Genomic DNA, 6,699 nt, shown 5'->3' with positions numbered 1-6,699 from the left:
ACCTCAGAATGTGACCTTGCTTGGAAACAGTTTTATAATATAATCAAGTCAAGATAAGATCATATTGGATTTGGGTGGGCACTAAATCCAAAGACTAGCATTCTAATAAGAAGAGGGAGATTTGGACAAACACAGAAAAACACATAGGGAAGAAATCCATGTGAAGGCTGAGTCAGAGATTGGAGTAATGTTACACAAACCAAGGGACCACAAAGATTATCGGGAAACACCAATGCTAGGTGGAGGCAAGGATGGAGCCTTGAAGAGAAAAGGGGCTGCTGCTGACACCTTGACTTCAGACTTCTTGCTTCCAGAACTGTGAGAAAATAAATTCTATTGTTTAAGCCACTCAGTTTCACCCCCTTCCTTCATGGCAGGAAGTTGGTTTCACCTCCTTAACCTCCCTTGCCTTCTCACCCCTCTACTATAAAACCCCCACCCTGAGACCCCTTGGGAGAGCACCTTGGTGACACTGTACTGCATCATCATTGTGGCCTCTGGACCTCACAGAGTGCAACCTTGCCTGTCACTGGGACCCCCAATGTGGGTGGCAGTGATGAAAGTTCAAGTCAGGTGGTCTCAGGTGGGACCAGTGGTGTCTTAGTGCTGAGGACCCAGTGTCTCAGGGTGGCAAGGCCTCCAGGTGGCAAAGTCTCCAGTTCTGGATAATAGGGAGGTGGCAGCAGTGGTGCAAGCCAGGGGTGTCCAGTAGCCCCTCAGGTCAGACCAAGTGTCTGACTCATCCACTCTTCAGTCCCACTCTCTGCCACCATCTTCCTCCCCGGATGCCCCTTTCTACCCTGTAGCTGTCCCTCAGTCCACTCATCTGCCAGTGTGGTCAGTCTCCATTCCTTCTACCTGCCATCAGGCCCTGCATGTGGATTGGCCACGTGTTGCTATCCTTCAACCCCTTTTCCCAGTGCTCAGCAGAGCCTGTGGGAGAGAGCATGTTCCACTGGCAAGCAACCATAATGTGGCCCAATGACAGCCTCTACCAGGGAGGGGTCTATTTCCTAATGATCCAATTTCCATCTGATTACCTCTTCAAACTACCAAAGACCTCATTCACCACCCAGATTTACCATCTGAACATTAACAGAAACAAAAACAACTTTCTGGACATTCTTATATCCAAGCAATTTTCAGCACTGACCATTTCCAAAGTGTTGTTATTCATCTGTTCCATGTTGTGCAACCCCAACCCCAATGGTACTTTGGTTCCTGAAAGTGTGAAGATTTACACAAAGGATAGGTGGAAATATGACAGAATAGCCCAAATATAGACTCAGAAATACAGTCATGTAATTTTTAAATAAATGATAATCCCATCAGAGACAAAACCATATGATTTTACTCTTATGTGGAATTAAAAAAACAAAACAAATGAACAAAGGAAAAATAAAAAGAGAGAGACAAATCAAAAAATCAGACTCTTAACTATAGAGAACAAACAAATGGTTATCAGAGGGGAAGGTGGGTGGGGGGATGGGTGAAATATATGATGGGGATTAAGAGAACACTTATCTTGATGAAAGCTGAGTAATATATGGAACTGTTGAATCACTGTATTATACACCTGAAACTAATTTAACACTGTATGTTAACTACATTGGAATTATTATTTTTTTAATAATAATAAAGAAGGAAAAAGAAATAAAAATACAAGAAAAAAAGACATAGCTGGTTTTATGCAAGTCAATCTTTTTCATGATAAAACTAGTTCAATTAAAAAACAAACACGGTGGGGGTGCCTGAATGATGCAGTCGGTTGAGCAACCGACTTTGGTTTCCACTCAGGTCATGATCTCACAGTTGTGAGATTGAACCTGACATCAGGCTCCACTCTCAGCATGGAGTCTGCTTAAGACCCTCTCCCTCTCTCTCTGCCCCTCTCCCCATGCTCTCTGTCTCAAATAAATAAAATAAATCTTTTTTAAAAATAAAAAAAATAGAGAAGGGGCAAGATGGTGGAAGAGTAGGGGACCCCATTTAAACTGGTCCCCTGAATTTAACTGGATATCTATCAAACCATTTTGAACATGTATGAAATCAGCCTGAGATATAAGAATATATATATCTGGATCTCTACAAGCAGAAAAGCACAGCTTTCTGTGAGGTAGGAAGGGTGGAGTTGTGAATCTACAGGGAGTTATTGGAAGATCAACAGAAGGGGGAGGGAGGTGCCTTAAGCTGACGCTTTGAGAGTGATATAACACCAGAGTACAAAATCAGAATCTTTGGAAATGTGTTCTAGTGAGAGACGTCCTACTCTGAAAGGGGCTCTGGAAATGAAAAGGCAGAATTCTAGGTAAGGCATTGTGGTCTCAGGATACAGGGGACCACATGATAAGGGAAATCTGTGTCCTAAGATGGCCAACAGAGCCAGTAAGGGAGTCCCAGTCCCTGCCCCGGGGCTCTTCCCCATTCTTCTCTCTGCTCTGCTTCCCATGTGCACCAATCTGGGTTCCTCTCCCTGCCCCGCTTCATGCTCGCACCAAGAGTGTCCAGTATGCAGAAGCAGAAGTGTATAAATTACCCCCTTTGTGCTTGGGGCTCAGACTTTTGAAGATCACTTTCCTCTGAGCTTGCCGGCTCCTATCATCCAAGATCTCCGGGTGCTGCTTTGTTCTTCCATTGGGTGATCCAGTCCAGGTTCATAACACACAGAGCAAAAGGAGATTCCTTAAATGGTAGAGGGCCTGAGCTTTGGAGCCAGGAAGCAGGTCTTGGTCAGCGAGACCAGGAAGGGACTTGAAACTAGGATCACCAGAAACCCCAAACTGGGTGGGTTGATAGGTGTTCTTTCCTTAAACAGCTTGAAAAAAATCTGGAAATAGCGCCCACAAAAGGATAAAAACTCGCAGAGCAGTAGTGACTGAGAAGGGGCATTAGGGCAGAACCCGACCAGATTCAGCAGCCACGGGTAAACGTGCAAGCCCACAGCCACTTAGGGTTTTAAAAGCACAAAGGGCAGAGACAAACCCAGGCCCCTGAAAACACTTCTGAGAGTAGCTGTGGGCACGCAACTCAGGAAGGCTGCAGTTCTCAGTGGTGCAAGCAGAAGCTGAGACTCTCAGTCCTGCAGAGTTTATTAAAGAGGGCAAACTGTGAACTTTCTGCTCTGGGCTAGAGCAGTGGCCATTTTTGCTCTGATCCCCTGAAGAGGCTCGGAAAGGCCCGAGGGTATAAAAGCCACCTAGAAGTCTGATTTTCACTGAGTCCACCCCCCAGACTGGGGGTGGGACAACCCCACCCAGACAGGATTACCTGAGAAACAGAGAGACAGGCCCTTCCCCCAAAAGACAGGCTGGAAGAACAGGTGGATGACAATCCTTTGGATCTTATAAGACTGTAAAATCCCAACACAAGGGAAAAACTGTATATTGAGCTCCAGGTATGGCCTCATGACTTGTTTACTTTTCATATATAATTTTCCTTTCCTTTTGTTTCTTTCTTTTTCTTTTTGTTTTTCTTTTTTTCTTTTTTTTTCCTTTTCTCATGCCATTTTCCCCTGTTGAATTCTTCCTTATACCTTCTCCTCATTTCAACTAGATATCTATTATACCTACTCATTTTTGCATAGGCGCTTTTTAACTTGTATTTTTGCACACCTATATTTTTTTTATAGATATATGTTTTATTTTAGCCCATTTTTGACTCTACTCAATTTTACCTTTTTATATTTATAAGTTTTATTTTCCTAGTGATTTTGGGACATAGTGTCCTCTAACACACAGAACAAAATACACCCAGGAACAACTGAAACTCCCTGTTTTGTCTACACTGAGAGATAATAGCCCCCCATCCTTCTGCCTCTGTTTTTCCCTCCATTTTCTTATATATATATATTTTTTTTCCTTTTTTTTCAATTTTTTTAAATTTAATTCTTATGTTTCATTTTGGCTTTGTTTTTTTCAGTGGTGACATCTCACCATCCGGATACTGCTAGGGTACATCTGGCTTGGGTTGTGGTTGGTATTTTGGACTCTGTCTAGTTGTTCAACCATCCATTGACAGAATGACTAGGAGGAGGAACTCCAAACAAAAAAAAGAACCAGGGGCATCTGGGTGGCTCAGATAGTTAAATGTCTGCCTTCAGCTCAGGTCATGATCCCAGGGTCCTGGGATTGAGCCCTGCATTGGACTCCTGGCTCAGCAGGGAGTCTGCTTCTTCCTCTCCCCCTGCTCATGCTCTCTTTCTCTGTATCTCTCTGTCTCAAATAAATAAATAAATAAATAAAATCTTTAGAAAAAAAGAACCAGAGACAATGTCCTCTGCCACAGAACTAATGTATATGAATATAAGCAAGATGTCAGAGACAGATTTTAGGATAGCAATCATGAAGTCAATAGCTAGGTTGGAAAAAAGCCTTAGTGACAATATAGAATTTCTAAGGGCAGAAATGAGATCTAATCAGGCTGAACCAAAAAATGCTATGAATGAAATGCAGTCTAAACTGGATTCTCTAACAGCCAGGGTAAATGAGGCAGAAGAATGGATTAGTGACCTAGAAGATAAGTTGATAAAAAAGAAGGAAAATGAAGATGAAAGGGATAAAAACAGCTAGTGGAACATGAGATTGGAATTGGAGAGATCAACGACTCCATGAAACACTCCAGTGTCAGAAGTATTGGGATTCCTGAGGGGGTGGAGAGAAAGAGAAGACTAGAGAGTATATTTGAGCAATTCATAGCTGAGAACTTCCCTATCCTGGAGAAGGAAACAAGCATTCGAGTCCAAGAAGAAGAGAGGGCTTCCCCCCAAGTCAATAAAAATAAAGCAACACCTCCAACATGTAATAAGGAAGCTCACAAATCTTAGAGGAAAGGAAGCTATCCATAGAGCAGCTAGGGGGAAAAGATCTCTTACATACAGAGGGAGGAACATCAGAATAGCAGCTGACATGTCCACAGAGACCTGGCAAGACAGCAAGGGCTAGCAGGACATATTAAGGGCACTAAATGAAAGGAACATGCAGCCAGAATACTTTACCCAGCAAGACCATCATTCAGAATGGATGGAGAGAAAAAGAGCTTTCAAGACAGGCAGAAACTGAAAGAATACGTGACAACCAAGCCAGCCCTACAAGAAATATTAAAGGGGATTCCGTAAACAAAGAGAAACCCCAAGAGTCACATAGACCAGAAAGAAACAGAAAATCTATAGAAACAAGGACCTTACAGGCAATACAATGGCATTAAATTCATATATTTCAATAGTTACTCTCCATGGGAATAGGATGAATGCTTCCACCAAGAGACAAAGGGTATCAGATTGGATTAAAATGTAGGACCCATGCATATGCTGTCTACAAGAGACTCGTTTTGGAACTAAAGACACCACTAGATTGAAGGTAAGGGGTAGAAATTTTCATATCAGACAAATTAGATTTTAAACCAAAAACTGTAGTAAGAGATGCAGAGGGACACTATATAATACTTAAAGGGTCCATCCAACAAGAGGAGCTAAGAATTGTAAATGTCTAAGCCCCCAACATGGGAGCGGCCAATTATATAAACCAGTTAATAACCAAAATAAAAAAAAATTGGATAATAATACATTAATAATAGGAAACCTCAACACTTTACTCACAGCAATGGACAGATCATGTAAGCAGAAGATCGACAAAGAAACAAGAGCTTTGAATAACACATTGGACCAGATGGACTTCGTAGATATATACAGAACATTCTCTCCTAAAACAACAGTATATTCATTCTTCTCAAGTGCGTATGGAACTTTCTCCAGAATAGACAAGATACTGGGTCATAAATCAGGTCTCAGCAGATACCAAAAGATTGAGATTATCCCCTGCATATTTTCAGACCACAATGCTGTGAAACTGGAACTCAACCACAAAAAGAAATTTGGAAGGAACTCAAACATGTGGAAGTTAAAGAGCATCTTGCTAAAGAATGATTGGGTCAACCAGGAAATTAAAGAAGAACTTAAACAATTCATGGAAAATAATGAGAATGAAAACATGTTGAACCAAAACCTATGGGATACTGCAAAGGCAGTCCTAAGGGGGAAATACAGAGCCATCCAAGCCTCTTCCAAAAAATTAGAAAAATCCCAAGTATAGAAGCTTACCTTACACCTAAACAACCTGGAGAAAGAACAGCAAATAAAACCTAATCCAAGTCAGAGAAGAGAAATAATAAAGATTAGGGCAGAAATAAATGAAATAGAAACCAGAAAAACAGTAGAACAGATCAACAAAACTAGAAGCTGGTTCTTCGAAAGACTTGATAAGATTGATAAACTGCTGGCCAGACTTATTCAAAAGAAAAGGGAAAGGACCCAAATTAATAAAAGCATGAATGAAAGGGGAGAGATTACGACTAACACCAAGGAAATAGAAATAATTATTAGAAATTATTACCAGCAACTATATGCTAACAAATTAAACAATCTAGAAGAAATGGACGCATTCCTGGAAACTTACAAACTACCAAGACTGAAACAGGAAGAAATAGACAATCTGAACAGACCAGGAAACAGCAAGGAAATTGAAGCAGTAATCAAAAACCTCCCCAAAAACAAGAGTCTAGGGCTGGATGGCTTCCCAGGGGAATTCTACCAAACATTTAAGGAAGAAATCATACCTATTCTACTGAAGCTGTTTCAAAAAGTAGAAACAGAAGGAAAACTTCCAAACTCCTTCTATGAGGCCAGCATTACCCTGATCCCAAAAC

The 6,699-nt window shown here is 41.4% G+C and overlaps 1 pseudogene; it reads left to right on the top strand.

The window, feature by feature from the left end:
- The first annotated feature begins 477 nt into the window (after positions 1-477).
- LOC145719573 (ubiquitin-conjugating enzyme E2 D2 pseudogene) lies at positions 478-1,283 on the top strand (annotated as a pseudogene).
- Positions 1,284-6,699: the final 5,416 nt, after the last annotated feature.

The sequence above is a fragment of the Leptonychotes weddellii genome, unplaced genomic scaffold, assembly GCF_054177405.1.
Source record: "Leptonychotes weddellii isolate Sample4059 unplaced genomic scaffold, ASM5417740v2 HiC_scaffold_5309, whole genome shotgun sequence".
NCBI classification, from domain to species: Eukaryota; Metazoa; Chordata; class Mammalia; order Carnivora; family Phocidae; genus Leptonychotes; species Leptonychotes weddellii.
The sequence above is the reverse complement of the archived record's forward strand: the minus strand, read 5'-3'. Positions and strand labels throughout refer to the sequence as shown.